The sequence below is a fragment of the Triturus cristatus genome, chromosome 2_2 (genome assembly GCF_964204655.1).
Source record: "Triturus cristatus chromosome 2_2, aTriCri1.1, whole genome shotgun sequence".
NCBI classification, from domain to species: domain Eukaryota; kingdom Metazoa; phylum Chordata; class Amphibia; order Caudata; family Salamandridae; genus Triturus; species Triturus cristatus.
In genome coordinates this window covers 568,174,264-568,189,608 of record NC_140582.1, presented here as the reverse complement: position 1 = coordinate 568,189,608, position 15,345 = coordinate 568,174,264, and the positions used below count along the sequence as shown (strand labels likewise).

The window sequence follows — 15,345 nt, the reverse complement described above, 5'->3', positions numbered from 1 at the left end:
CAGCTGTCGGTGACGCTCATTTCACCACATGCTGGACCCAAATAACTGCCACAAAACACGCAATGTGCAGGTTTTTAAACGATAATGTGTTTTTTCGTAACATGAAAAAAAGTATTTTGCACCTGCGTGTGGGTCCCAACGTTGGTTCAAAAGTCATCGCACACTGCTTTCTCCACGTGTCCGTCGGGTTGATATAAGAATAAGATGACCTGGTATGATTTGTATATACAGAAAACGGATGCCACCCTCTTATCTGATCATAATCAGTGATTAATTTGAGCTCGGGGTGTTCAGGGATGGGAGTGGGGGTGGGGGGCATCAACGCTTATTTTTGAGGACCGGCACTTATTTCACGCATCAGATATTTACCGAGAACAAGAGAGTAAAACACACGGAACAACGGAGGAAGAGACAGCGAAAAAACTGTCACTAAGGGAGAAACGCAGGAACCTGCCTGCGACAGTGACATAAAGGTGCAGGGTGGGGTGGGGGTGGGTCTGGGGGTGGATTAAGGAGGCATGAGGTGGATTTAAGACTACATGGCTTTGGTATTCGGTGCACCAATAATTATTTTTTTGAACATGTGCGATGGTGCTTTGAGGTTTTCTGTTGACGGAAAAATGGTTTATTAAAACTTGCATGTGTGAATTCGGTCACTGGGTGGCAGCTGGTTAACTTTACAGCTGGTGGGCATAAAGGAAAATATCAGCTCATATATCATAGTGCTTGAAAGTGTATTAAGTGCACCTGAACCTCTCTGGGGTGGTGTGTAGAGGCATATAACCCAATGTTTTTATTATTAAACAGAGAAGTAGAGTACATTTGGAAGTCAAATTATCCAAAGGGTCTGACTCACTAAGCGTTTTCTGTGAGAATGTAAGTTCCTGGAAATAAATGAGTAAATCACACCTACGCTTGCAGTAAGGCATGACTAATCACAGAAAGTGCTTTGTGAAGCAGACCTGGATATTGAGGAGCAATTCAAACGCAAGACAGCAGAGGGGCAAAACTAAATTCCAACTTCGAGAGGGGCTAAAAGGCAACCAATGGAGGTTGGGCTAACAGCTCAAACAATGGGGCAGAGCGATCCTTAGAGTCAATGCAGGAAAACAGAGTGATAAACTCTACATTTCAAACATATTGGTCAAACCCGATAGGATTACAATAAACACGTTAAAGTGCAATTGACTACGCTTATAGACTACTGACAGAGGTAATTGAAAAGGGAAGTTACTGTTTTGATGACTAAAATGAAGCTTCTACTGATTTCAATACAAAGAGTTTTAGAGTCAGTTTTTGCAAAATTATTTACAGATTACAACCCTTTTCACCAATTCTCTGAAAATTCCTTCTGCCAAATGAGAATGAGCTCATAAAATATTTTAAATTCATTCATCATCAAAAAAATGCTCTTTTCTGGTTGTTGAACAAAGATACATTTTCAGGCTGCTCATTGTACATTACAACATATGCATGCTTAACTCCGCATACATGCACAGGTTTCAGAATACTGACCTTAGTGGGTTAATGCACCTGATTACGGAATGTGTGACTGTCAAGTCTTGGGTTTGATTCCTGATGCATCTTCCTAAAACATCTTCCATTCCTCCTGAGATTGAGTAACTGAGTACCACTGAGCTGGCAATAGAACCACATGTTAATTACTATGCAAGGAATCTGCAAAATAAAATCGTTGTTGTTAGCGCAATACATTGAGCAGTTCTCATATGAGATATCTGAGCAATGTCCTATGGAGGAACTCACCAGGACTAAAGAACCAGCTAAGAAAGGTAGTTGCCTTGAAATAATTTAGCCATCTCTCTGCTCCCCATAGGTCAGGGGTCAGACACCTGAGCTATCCCTCTGGTGACAATGCCCTATCACCAAAGGGCAAGAACTACAACTCATCATTGCTGCTGGATTTATTTTAAAAATGCCACTGGTCCTGTGTTTAGTGCCCGAGAGCACCCATTAAATATGTTGAAAACCTATATATACAAGATATGATTTGAGTTGTTACATAGAAAGTGCAACAAACTCCCTAAGGCATTTCAGTTCAGGACTGACTCACAACAACAAAAAAGATATGATGAAAGTTAGGAGTCTTCCTAAACATAGGAGTCGCCTCTATTTTGCGCAGATCAAGATGGAGCGCCTTCCAAATAGAGTAAGTAACTGAATCATCCCTTTCTGCCTCACCCCCAACAGAGCATTTTTAAATCGGGGGACTGATAGGCGGGAGGAAGAGCCAAACATGAAGGGATCACTTAAACTTCTAAGCAAGCACATAACATCCATTGCACCTGTTTCCGAATAGGCTGTGTGGGCATAGCAGAGGGTCTTATAATGGAGCCTTCAAGAAGCTGGCAGCCACTGGAGCTTACAGCAAGCTTCTGCCCTAGGGTCTACGTTTGACTTCTTAAAACATGGTTTGACAACCATTTCTTCCATCCACTCAGGGCAGTGTCAGAGGAAAACGTGTTATGGATGAAGGTAAGGTAAAATCATATGTAAAAACTTCAGATAAATATTTTAGAGTCCTGACTGAACACATACATCATCTGAATGGTCTGATGTTAGGGAGGTGAGCAGTGATCCAACCTCCTTCTCTTCCCTAATCATTAGGAGAACTATGAGAGGAGTGATAGAAAAGGGCCAAAACTTGTAATAAGGCTGCATGACACAGGTCTAAAGTAGAAGTTTGCAATGATGTATGGCCGTGATCGTCTCATAGAGAAAGTGAGGCCACATTGTCACTGACAACTTGGAAGGGGGACAATCATTTTGATATAAGGAAGATTGATGAGATTCAAGACTTTCTGGAAAATAGAATTTGAAATAAAATAAGTCTTAGTATCAGGTAGAGGCAATTTGTAATGCTTGCGTTGTTGACATTTATGTGGTGCTTCCAAATTCTGATTGTGTGTGTGAATGTGTACGCACAAGTTTGTGTTTATAAATGCAAAATTATATATTTTTACGCTGCAATGGTGAAGGGGTTTCAGCCCTCTTTTTCCCCCGACCTCAACCAAATATGCCCAAACGACCTCCAGACTGTCCTATTCTCTAAAGAACAGATCTTTACAGTTTATCAGATAATATTTGGTGTTTTATTACTATACATATGACCGCATCAAGGCATGAGGAGCAAAGAAAGAGATGGCCCTCACTGCCTCATTTAGAGTTTGGTGGAGCGGGAGCACCGCCGTAACTCTGCAGTGCTTCCACCCCCAAAACTTGCTGTTCCTCTGCTTTACTTGAGAGTTAACAAAAGAGCTATGTTTCCACTGGTTGAGCCTTCACTGGCTCTGCTGGTGTTAATGTTTGAGCTGATGGCCTACCTGCCAAGGACCCACCAAGTCACAGTGATGGTCATCCTACCGTATGGCGGATGGGGCTACCATCACTTATTTGCCTTGCCCAAGGGATAATGGATATAGCCACGGAACATGTAGAATAGCCCACAAACTCAGGAAGAAAGCTTTATGCATATCAAGTCATCTGTATTTTGTATCGAGAAAAGAAATCCCACTTTGAAAGTTTATTTTCACAATTCAACAAAGTAGGCCAAGTGGGTGTCTTAACAATTGTACCCACTCAGCAAACCTGCAGTTCTCAGAAGGAGGTGATGCTGCTGCCCTCACAGCATAGAAATCTTAGCTGAGTAGGTGGGGATCTATCAATGGGGCAGACAGCCCTCTGCCTGAGTGGGAATTTCATGTGCTTATCTCCCATGGCAGGTCTGCTGGCTGTTCACCAGGTTCTAAATGACCCACTAATCATGGTCCACAAAGGTATAGTAGGCAGTGCATTTGGCATATCTATTGAGTGTGATAGTCTTTGTGTATCATCTATATCTATGCACGATCGTCATGATCTATTTAGCTATTATCTGTATATGTCGGAAACACAGACCTGGTGACTGCAGACAAATGGACAGAATAAATGGGTCCATTCACTCCCCTTTCATCCCACCACATTTTTATCAACAGCCCACACCCCCTCCCCACCTCCTCTGTTTATCATATATTTGTATTGTGAAGGGCAGGCGCAGAGATTGAGATTTATTAGAGGCTATGAAGTTAAGGGAGGTAAATAAATAGGCAAACTAGATGGGTTTGGTGACCCCAAACTGACACTGATATATTGTAAGCTATGTACTTATATGGATTTCATCACGATAGAAGATCATGGTTCCAAGTTATGTAGAATTTGGGTAATAATTAATGCACACTGTGATTGCAACTACTCAGGTGCTGGGTATTGAATAGATAAGATAATTAACTTCTCTAAGCTCCCCACCTCGGAATGAGGCCTAACATGTGGAATTGGTGTCTACCAACCAATTAATGCCTGCTTTGTGTTTATGCCTTAGCATTTATCCTGATATATTTCCTCAGGCTTTTTCTGGTGAAATCTATCAGGAGAAAATTGAAAAATGTGGCACTTGATGTACAACTCAGAATTATAATCTGTGTGCAAATATCCATTTGTACATGGATCCGAATTTAATAAACAACTTTGAATCAGAGACTAAGTAAAGTCCATAGGTTTATAGAAGGCAGGGGTAAGTTATGTCAATAGGGATTTGATTATCTCTGTATTGCTATTATTCTGGCCTTGCGGTGAGGCTGGGTTTGAGTATATTGTAGTGCATTGAAATTGTATTTTTACAGTGCCTCATATTCCTGCAGAGGCACCACAGGTCATTTTGAGAGGGGTAGCATGCTACTCCGTGGAGTGCCATAGATGGACCAGTACATGTTTGTTGTGCAGCCAATACGGGGAGTTTTTTGATGTCATGCACCACATCCAGTTATGCTCTTATTAAGTTTTATTTCTAATGCATCAGTGTGAATTTGAAGTCAAAATGAGTGAGTGATAGTTTGCTTATGCATTTAATTCCAATTTATGGACAGAAGTGTGGGAGTGCAGTCTGGATTGAAGTGTTTTTTTGTCTATGGATATGGTAATAACTGCTGAAACTGTGCCATAAACATGCATGTAGATGCGCTTAGTCATGTGTGCAGAAGAGAAATGTGAGGATAGATGCAGCCACGCCAGCCCAAACCTGCAGTCTATGGAGTGGTCTCTGCATGTAAAGTCCATCCCACATAGAATACAGGGCAAAGAAAATGTACAGCGATAACAGGAGCTACATTTGGAAGATGCAAAGTCAGAGATTCAGGTAGTTACAAGGCTCGAGAGTGCATCCAGTCAACCTCAAAATAGCCTCTGTGGAAGGAAAAAGCCCTATGAACTTCACAGAACAATAGTGCATGCAGCATCAAGAGTACGCTTTGCTTAAGGCAAAATATCTGGGATCAGGAAAAGGACAGCCTGGGGCATTCATTAGAATCATTGCTAACACTTGATGACAGAATATATCATTTTTTCTTTTTGTTTCTGTTTACATTTTGCCTGATGTTATAAATGGACTCAAAGCATTTAGTTATTAAAACAAAGCAATGTTTCTTTCAGATCTGTACATTGGACCATTCAAAGGTCAGGAAAGTGCTATACAAATAGAAATACGTTATATTATCACTGCCTCTTCTGATGGAATTGCTGGGTGAATCAAGGTTAATAATTAGAACAGGAAGATACAAGAACACCATATTATAAACAAATGCAAAAGTTAGTTTTATAATACAATAAATACTGGTGATAAAAACAGTCCACAGGCATACTACAATCGTGTCAACATTCACTCTAACATCATTCTATGCAATATTGACAAAAATACACAGACATGAACAATGGCAAAAAACTAAGAAGGATGTCTGTTAATTTCTCATTTACAATACATATGTAATCCTAAAAATCTGATCTGTCAGCATGACTTATGATATGGTCATAAATTACTAAGGGCCAAATTCTTTTCAACAGCAATCGAACGTCTGAAAAAGCTGCTTGGTACATCTGGCCTTAAATGTCTTTGCATATTCTGCATCAGCCTATCTTACTTTGTGTGCAATACATTTGTTAAATAATGACTTGCATATTCAGTGTTTCCAGTCGCAGACGTAGACAGTGTAGCACTATAAATGCACATCAGTGTTAACCAGTGCACCAGCAAGGATCCTGTTCTGTGACGGTGTGGTGACACACACAGCACCTGCAGTGTGCGCATTAACCAATTGAGCTTTAATAACATGAAAGAATACATTTCTCATCAGCTATTTTAATTTCCATTACATTTTCATTGAAGGTGTGTGTATTATATTTTTATAGGTAATTACCTGAAGGTGGGTCATTGTGGGCCCAGTGCAGCCCAGCACACAACAGCCACATATTTGCGTTTTTTCATGGAAGCTGCAGCAGTAGTCAGGGCTAAGAGTCAAGACGGGCGGGTGGGGGTGGGTGTGTGTGGTCGGTAGGGGGATAGGGGTGCTGAAGCCCTTTGGCAGGAGCAGGATACAGTATCTCATAGTAAAAAAAACGCCGTGAAGCGACTTCAAAGTTCTAAAACCAGCACGGCCTGCATGCAGTTTTGAGGGGCTGTCTTGAAATGTTTCATTATTTTATAATCTGTTTGAGTTCAACCAACGGCAAACATTGATAAAGGGAAGAAGTATTCTCTCACAAGAAAACTTAATGTCACTAAGTGATACGTTTTGCTATACAACTTTTTAAAATTAAACTGAGCTGTTTTACGGAAAGCTCCGAAGGAAAAAGTCAAAAACATTTTAGTACTCTCTGACAATCGCGACCATCCTCATGGTGGTTTACAAGGACGTCCCCCTCCTCAAGAATATTTTGAAAGAATATGGTCCCAAAACTGCATTTTCGAGCCTAGTTGTAAAAGTTCATTGACTAAAAGCCATGGGATTTAAGGACAGGTTTACAAGGAGCTCATAAAATATGCCATTGGACCAGAGCTTGCAACAGTGCAGAGGAGCAGTGTTTCTACACAGATGCATACCATGGAATGCACAGCTTACAATATGCTTGCCAAAGGGGAGCTGTGCCTACTAGGAACACTGTGCCCACTGGAAAAGGGCCATCATTATATGGAATGGAAATACATCATCCCCTTTAAATAATCTGTCAAGAGAAGCAATGCCAATCATCGTTCCTTTCGCAGCTGTTGTATGCCAGCATAGTGCCTAACTAGAGCTAAGTATCGCAGTCATGTCCCTTGATGCTAATAATAATATATGATTCCATGCGCCAGCCTGCGAGTGCGGCTTACGCGCTAATCACATACACCAGGGAGCCTCCCTTCGATGCCAATGTGCCACTATGCACCAGTATCTTGACTGGGGGTGAATGTATGATTTATTCAGCGTTCCGTCCGTCATTTGATTGCGTAGCACTACGCCCCAGCCTGTCAGGACTCCTGCTGTACTAGGACAGGGCTGATTCATGTGTCAATGACTCTCTTCAAATATGACTTTTCTGCTCAGCGTGCCAATGGTGGTGCTTGATTTAGCAAGGGTTTGTGTAAATATTTGTGGGGGTCTAATTATGTCCGGATGTTGATCAGTTAGACTAGGGCTGCTTATTGTGCCGGTGCTGTTCCCGATGCCCAGGCTGGTGAAAGTCCATTAATGACTCAGGCAGCAAAGAAATCCGACAGGATACATGTCAGTGTCTTCATTTTCCCAATACACAACACATTCCTGCACCAGAATTCAAACTGACACTTTGCAAATTCCTACATTTCTCCAGATGGGGGATATGGAGTGAAAGCACTTCCTGATGATGCTGTTTAGTGGCGGCTTGTAACTGGTGAGGGAGCACCATTTTCTCTTTGCAGTATTCTTTTGTTTTCAGTTTAGCGATGTGCTGGCTACTGCCGTGGTGCTGCAAAGTCTGGAAAGATACCTTGTTGTTATTGAAGGGTGTCTGTTCTGGTGACTTGTGTGCAGTGCTTAATTTGCTAAAGAATAAGTCCTGGGACCCAAAGTTTTGCTCAGAAACTTGTGGCCATCATTATTAAAGATCAGGCTTCCAAACACCAAGGCAGCATAGCTTTACTTCATCTCATGCCTCTTTAATCCACCACAGGACACTCCCTGCCTCTTTACCTCACTATTGCAGGTTCTTTTTCATCCCTGCTTTCTCCCTTTATCACTGTTTTTCCATCTTACTCTTCCTCCTTCTTTACTCCTTTTTGTGTTTTTCTGTCTTTTGCTTTGTTTGAAAGTTTATAGAGGAAAAAGAAGTTTCAGACAACAAAGATAAGTGCTGGTAGGCCTGACCTGCAACCACTGGCTCAAATTAAGCACTGCTTGTGTGTATTATAACTTATCTTTAAGATGATGTGGGATAGTACAGTTCCATCATGGTTTGAGTGATAAGGCCTTTGATGAAATGAAATTAAATTAAATGTGAAATGTGCTTCTGCATGTAGGAAGCCTCTCAGGGGACACAGTTTCATGTGAAGGTGGCTCCAGGGCAATGTGTTGCCTCCATAGATGTTGTTGGGATGTACACGCCAATTAAAACACTCTTTTGCAAGGTAAAGACTGGGTTATTTATCTTAAACTCTTTGAAGATTGATGAGGGTGAGTGATTTCAAACTTAGAGACTAGAGTGGTAGCAGGATGCCCAAATGCTTTGTGCCCATGAACGTCATTTAGGTTTGGGTATATGATCTTGTTTTTCTTGTAAAACCTATGCTCAAGAAACTCAGTTTTGAACTGAAGCATCTCTTCAGTTTCAGCTCAGACATGAATGTAGATATTGGGGCTTAGGTGCCTCATCTAGCCTCATAAACTATGGAGAAACTACAGAACAGACATCACTTTTAAAATCCTCACTCACGCCTACAAATGCCTACACAACAACGGACCTAAATACCTCAACGACAGAATCAACTTCCATGTACCCAAAAGAAACCTCCGATCTTCCAACCCCGCACTGGCCGAGACCCCCGCGCATCCACAGAGCCAGAGCAGGCAAAAGATCCTTCTCTCAAATTGCAGCCAAGACCTGGAACGAGATACCGGCAGACATCAGATGCGCCCCCTCCCTGAACACCTTCAGGAAGACCCTCAAGACCTGGCTGTTCGTCTATACAGATCTGTGGACCCCCCCCCCCCCTCAGTGCCTTGAGACCCTCATGGGTGAGTAGCGTGCTTACAATTCCCTGATTGATTGATTGACATTATGTGGCACAGTAACAGAAGGCACTGACATCAATTAAGGTCACTCACATCTGCAAATCCAACCCATGTGCTCTTCCTTGTGAATCTTATGCCTTTATTTAATGGACTTTTGTGAGAATTTGAAGTTCATTATTTTAAATGTTTTTTATTTAGATCCTCTGAGCCAGTCAGCTCAAAGTGAATATGTCCCCAGTTCACGTGACAGAATAAGAACCTTAAAGGACCTGTGATTTTACTTTCTTTATGTAGGACCTGTGCAACAGTAAGTCATTTCTAGACAGTCACCATGGGCTACACCAGCTAGGATGTTCCACTATGCCCGTAGAACCACTGACAAGAAAGGGGGTGGCAAAATATCACTTTATATAGTCTGGCAAGTTTTACATCAGGTCATGCTCATGCCCCAATGATTTAATTGAAATGACACATGTGGTGTACCATACATCATTGTATTCTATATGAGTTCCAGTAATTCAGTAAGATATGCCATGCCCTATTGCTGGGTCCTTCTCTAGACTGACTTCTGCCTATGGGAATGATCTGACATCTGTCTACTGATGTCTCAGTCAAGGGACCATAGCTATCAAAGACAGGTGTCACCTGTCCGGGAGAATGAACTGCCCTGTACCCTTTAGTGAAGGAATAAGATATATGGTAGAAGGGGCTTTCTGGAGTGGACATGTGCGTCATGTTGCTCAATGTCGCTGACATCCTATGACCCTAGCTCCCATCTAATGTTTGGCTCAAAAACTGCTGCTCTATCCCGTAACCAGAGCTGGGTCCTGAACACCAGTAGTATGCACCGGTCAACATGTGATTATTGTATACCGTGGACCCTGCACTGTTCACTGGCCTGCTTTAATGCTCTTTGAGAGTGTCCTCTCCTGACCCACTGAATGAGGTGCACAGAGTGGAGAGAATAAAATCTACATCTGTGTTATGAATGCAGCTCATCAGTTAATGCTGATTGTGGAGATTAGGTCATGGGCTCACAGTAAGCTGTTCCATGTACTTGCTTCCATTGTGCATCTATGCACTTGGATCTGTGTGTTTTTTTCTTTTCTCCTGAAAAAGCATATCCAATGCACTACCCTATTTCTCATCCTGTACCTCTATCAATATCTTTAATCTACATATACTTACTTCCTTTATGCATCTATATACTTTCAATGTACTTATGGATCTATATATTTATCACTTTCTTCTAATGTAGCATTTCCAATGCAGTACCCTATTTTTCCGCCTATACTTCTCTCAATATCTCTTCTAGCCCAACTTTGACTCATCTCAAACTTCTTTCTACTACTCTTTGCAATGCACTGCCCTGTTTCTCACACTATACGTCTATCAATATATCCTCTACATCCACTCTCATTTATCCCAAACCCCATATCACTACTATGATCCCCAAAATAACCCTTTCTAGACCCTCCCCTACTCTACCCCTCCTTGCATCATCTAACACCTTTTTACTTTACTGATCCTCCAAAACAAACCTTTCTAAACTCTTCCCTCTGACTCTTCCCCTCCAAAACCCCTTTTTACTCATCTAGAAACCTCCTCCTACTGCTATGACTTCCCCCCCAAAAAAATCCAAATCCTTCACTCTGCTATCCCTTCACTATCCCTTTCAATCAAAATAACAGACTAACATGTTCACTTCTCAAATTCCACATTCCACTATACTAATTCACCACTAATTCTTTATGGGTTCCAGAGTAGCGTGCTACTCGCCAATAAAGCATTTCAACACCCCATCAGAGTTATAAGCACTATATAATTTCAAACCGTTTTCCCTTTTCTACCTCTTCTCAATCCAAATAATTGACTAACATATCCACCACTCAAATTACTTTCATGTTTTAATTCAACACTAATCCTTATGGGTTCCAGAGTAGCGTGCTACTCACTCAAAAAAATGCTTCAAAACCCCATCAGGGGTAGCAAGCGCTATATAAATACAAACCTCTTTCCCTCTTCTATCCCGCCGCCTACCCTTCTCTATCCAAATAACTGAATAACATATCCACCACTCAAAATACTTCATATTTCACCATACTAATTTTCAACACTAATCCTTTCTGGGTTCGGGAGTAGCGTGCTACTCACCAGAAAAGTGCTTCAACACCCATCAGGAGTAACAGGTGTTATATGAATGCACACCTTTTTTCCCCTTCTATCCCTCCGCTATCCTTCTCACTCCAAATAACTGACTAATATCCACTGCTCAAATTACTTTCATATTTCACCATACTAACTCACCACTAATCCTTTATGGGTTTCCGGAGTAGCGTGCTACTCGCCAAAAAAAGCCCTTTAAACTCCCCATCATGGGTAACAAGCGCTATATAAATACAAACCTTTTTTCCTCTTCTATCCATCTGCTATTCTTCCTAATCCAAATAACTGACTAATCTATCCACCACTTAAAATTACTTTCATATTTCACTATCCTAATTCAACACTAATCCTCTGTGGGTCCCAGAGTAGAGTGCTACTCGCCGAAAAAGCGCTTCGACGCCTCGTCAGGGGTAGTAAGCGCTATATAAATGCAATTACAATACAATACAATACAATAGACCTCCACCTTTCAACATTCAAGTGATACATGTGCTTTGTGGCTCGCCTCCTCACAGCACTTTACAAAGCACTTCACCCAAGCCAATGGTGCTCTTTCTCCCGAGTATTCCGCTTTTTTCCTTTAAATCTCATGCAATTAATATTTCCTTTGGTGAAGTTTCCTTGGCTTTGCCAAAAATCACCCGGGTTCTCGACGGTAAATCTAAAATGGCTTCTTTTCAGGTATTAAGCGGTACTTTTTGTGTGACTATCTCTTTCGTGCGGGATTAGTCCAAGGTTTAACTTTTGCAAAGCTGCGAGCAGCATTTCTGGCTACTGAAGGCTAAGGCTATGTAAACATGTTTGGAGGATGTTACGACGGTAGCATCAGATTTCTTACGTTTGCAGTTGACTTGCCGGGACCATTCGCGCCATCTTGGAAGAGCACTGTGGCGCATCAAACCCTCTGCGAACTCAGCAAGCAGCAATGGTACAACACATTGTTATGCGGGCCTGTTTTTTTCTCCACGCTTATTGCTAGTCGACCTTGCTGATCCGGGCTGTGAAAGTGAAGGCATGCCAAGTCTTATTTCTTCAACAGTTGGCAGGCCCTCATAAATTTAGCTTGATATGAGTAAAATGGATTTAGAAATGAATAGCGAATTAAATCATGTGAATTCCAGGTAGCAAATAATCGTGTGCTAATGGGCTGAAGCTGACAACAGCAAATCTGTGCTACATGTCATCTGTACTAAAGCCATGCTAACCTTTTGCTGACGGGCAAACTGTCTGAGGTATGCGCATGTCTTTTTATTAGGGTTTTGGCAGAGAGGTGAGCTGGCTTTGATAGATTTGTTCCATGCTTTGACTTGCTTGAAGAGGAACTGCCAGCTACTCAGATAGGTTAATCAAAATAAAGGTTTGTGATGTGTGTCTTTTATGAACACTTTGTACGGTGTAAAAAGAGTTGTGTTCAAAAGTCTGTTTTATTCATGTTTCACCAATAGGCACTCTCTCTCTCTCTCTCTCTCTCTCTCTCTCACACACACACACACACACACACGCACACGCACACGCACACGCACACACACACACGCACACACACACACTCTCGACATCTTTAGAACGGAATACTCTTTTCCCTGTATTATTTTCTTACTCTTTTCCCTGTATCATTATCTTAACACTAACTGTGATTGGTGAGTAGGTTGCATGTGAGCACACTTGTGATAAAGATGCCAAGGAACTTTAGATCGGATGGGCGAGGAATCTTCCTGGAGTTGTGCTAGTGAGAGTTTTTTTGTTGAGCTCCGACTACTGTGATAAGGAGAGACAGCATGGCATTGGGAGAGGATGAGGGTGACAAACCGTCTAGGATGCAGGGAAGATTGTGAATTGTGATAAGGAGTGTTTTGAGATCTTTCCTGAATTGCATAAACCGAGGTGGAAGCCTGAAGTGAAAGGACAGTTGTTGGAGTCTCTGTGAGAATGTAAAGAAAGCACGTGCATTCTAGGTGGGACTGCTCAATGTTCAGCCGCCCAAGGGAGGAACTCCAGATTATAAGGGGCACTGCACGACCTGGAATGCAAGTAATGCATTGTTCACACATGGTCAGCTCTGCAGTGTCACACACCACTGTAGACCAATGCCCTGCAGGGTACCTACAACCCTACAAAAGCAGCGCCCCCCCTCATAGCCACTGAGTCCCGGACACACATATCCAACAGTGTTCCAGTCCCCCAAACATTTAAGAATGGCTTGGGCGGCAGGTAACAGTCATTTTTGATGTGTATTGAATTAATTATTAATTAACTGTTGTTATGGTCTTCTTGGAATTACCCAGACTGTCACAAGCGCCAGTGTTGGCAATAAAGTTCCTGTGCTGAGCACCGGAAACCACAGTCTCAAGTTAAGCACTGGTTCAATGACATATTACAGCATGCATTGTAGGAGGCATATCCATCCTTGTTCCAGAACATCACATACTCCGTGGCAATACCTTCATCACTAAGGACAGAGTACTGGACCCACTAAAAGATGCTGAGACTGTATCTTTTCTCCTGAATCCCAATACAAACCAAAAACCCCATCCATCTAAGGGGGAATATCTAACCTTGTATTCCAGAGAAAAATCTTGGAACGCGGCGACCAGGCAACTCCACAAGTTTGAGGCACAGAACTACGTGCTCTATACACACCAGCCAGGAATCTGACTGACATGGAGAACTTATGCAGCACAGCCTGCGTTAAAGAGAATATTTTATCTGTGCTTAATGAGAATATCCAAACAAACAAGCGCTGAACTACTCAGTTAACCAGGAGTCAATTCTCCAAGTGATTAATTAGTGAAATTGAATGTATCTAAAGTTTTCTCTAATACTTAATGATTTGGAGGTCAGGTCTATCAGTGATATGGCATACTACATGGTTCTGACCTATAACCCCTTCTAAAAGATTAAAAAAATTCCAACAGGATAACAAAAATCTAGAAACAGGGGTTCAGCCTCAAACGCAACTTCCATCAACAAACCAAAAAAAAACGATCTCTAAATATTTCTATTTGGCACCAGGAGGAAAAGAGTCTGACTCTCATACACCACAGTCAAAATGTATTGTAATAGAGACTCATAGTAGCTACAAAATCCAGCCTCCCATTTGTCAGACCACTTTCAGAGAGTCACAGGGCACTTAGGGGCTCTTGGGCCCAACTGTGGGGGTTGAGGCCTTTTATTCCTGATGTCCCAGTGCCCGGCCTACTATGGATTCTGAACAACTGGGTAAATTACCCCTTCTGCACATTACTGTCAGTGGTAGATGTGATCCAGAACTCCAAGCTCCTTTGGGCAAGAGGTGTATATACAGATTAGTAAACACGGGCTCACAACTCAAAATACACACAGCAATAAATCATTGTTCTACCAAATACTCACTTATAAGAAAAAGAGAAGTATTTTATCTCTACTGCTTACACTGAGTTCAGGGTTCTAGGGTCTCTCTGGCTAATCACTGTCCAACTCACTCCTCGCAATCTTGGTTAATCCCCATTCACTACTGGTAACATCCAGGGTATGCCCCATTATTAGTCAGATTCTCAAGAGTCCATTACAACTCTGATTTAAAGTCAATAGTGGTCCAGCACACATGCAATCGATTTCGTAGCAAGCTCTACTGGGGCTGTCAGGCTTGAATCAAGTCTCACCTGCTCTGTCACAAGTGAAACGTTCAGAGTCCTGGAGAGCACGCCATCCGTGGGCGCTCGCAGCAGCTCCAGTTTAAGTCAGGTGAGTTACTCGCATACAGACTCAGTGGCTGAACTCAGTGGCTGAACTCAGCGGGTGCAGGCTCTCTCTCGCTTGCAGTAGATCTTCTTTAGCGATTTGAGGTTTTCTGCAACTTCTCCTGCGGGATAAGTGTTCACATGCACATGATGGGGGAAAGGCTACGACTATTCTGTTCTTGATCCCACTTGGTTGATGGTACTCCCATTGCATCCTCACTCATCCAAAGGGGTAGAACCAGTAGTAGTCCCTGTTACTTCCAGTGACCTACTGATCACCATCGCTCACTGTCCAAGGGCTCCAGCTCGGTCAACACAACAAGGTTATCTACTGCATCCCTTCCTGGCATACAGGTTGCCACACCACTGCCACACAAGGCTTTGGCCCTTGC

General features: G+C 42.2%; 1 protein-coding gene across 1 annotated transcript in view; it reads left to right on the top strand.

The window, feature by feature from the left end:
• Positions 1–15,345, top strand: part of PDGFC (platelet derived growth factor C) — a 761,010-nt gene that overhangs the window by 247,003 nt on the left and 498,662 nt on the right. The gene's annotated exons all lie outside the window — the stretch shown is intronic.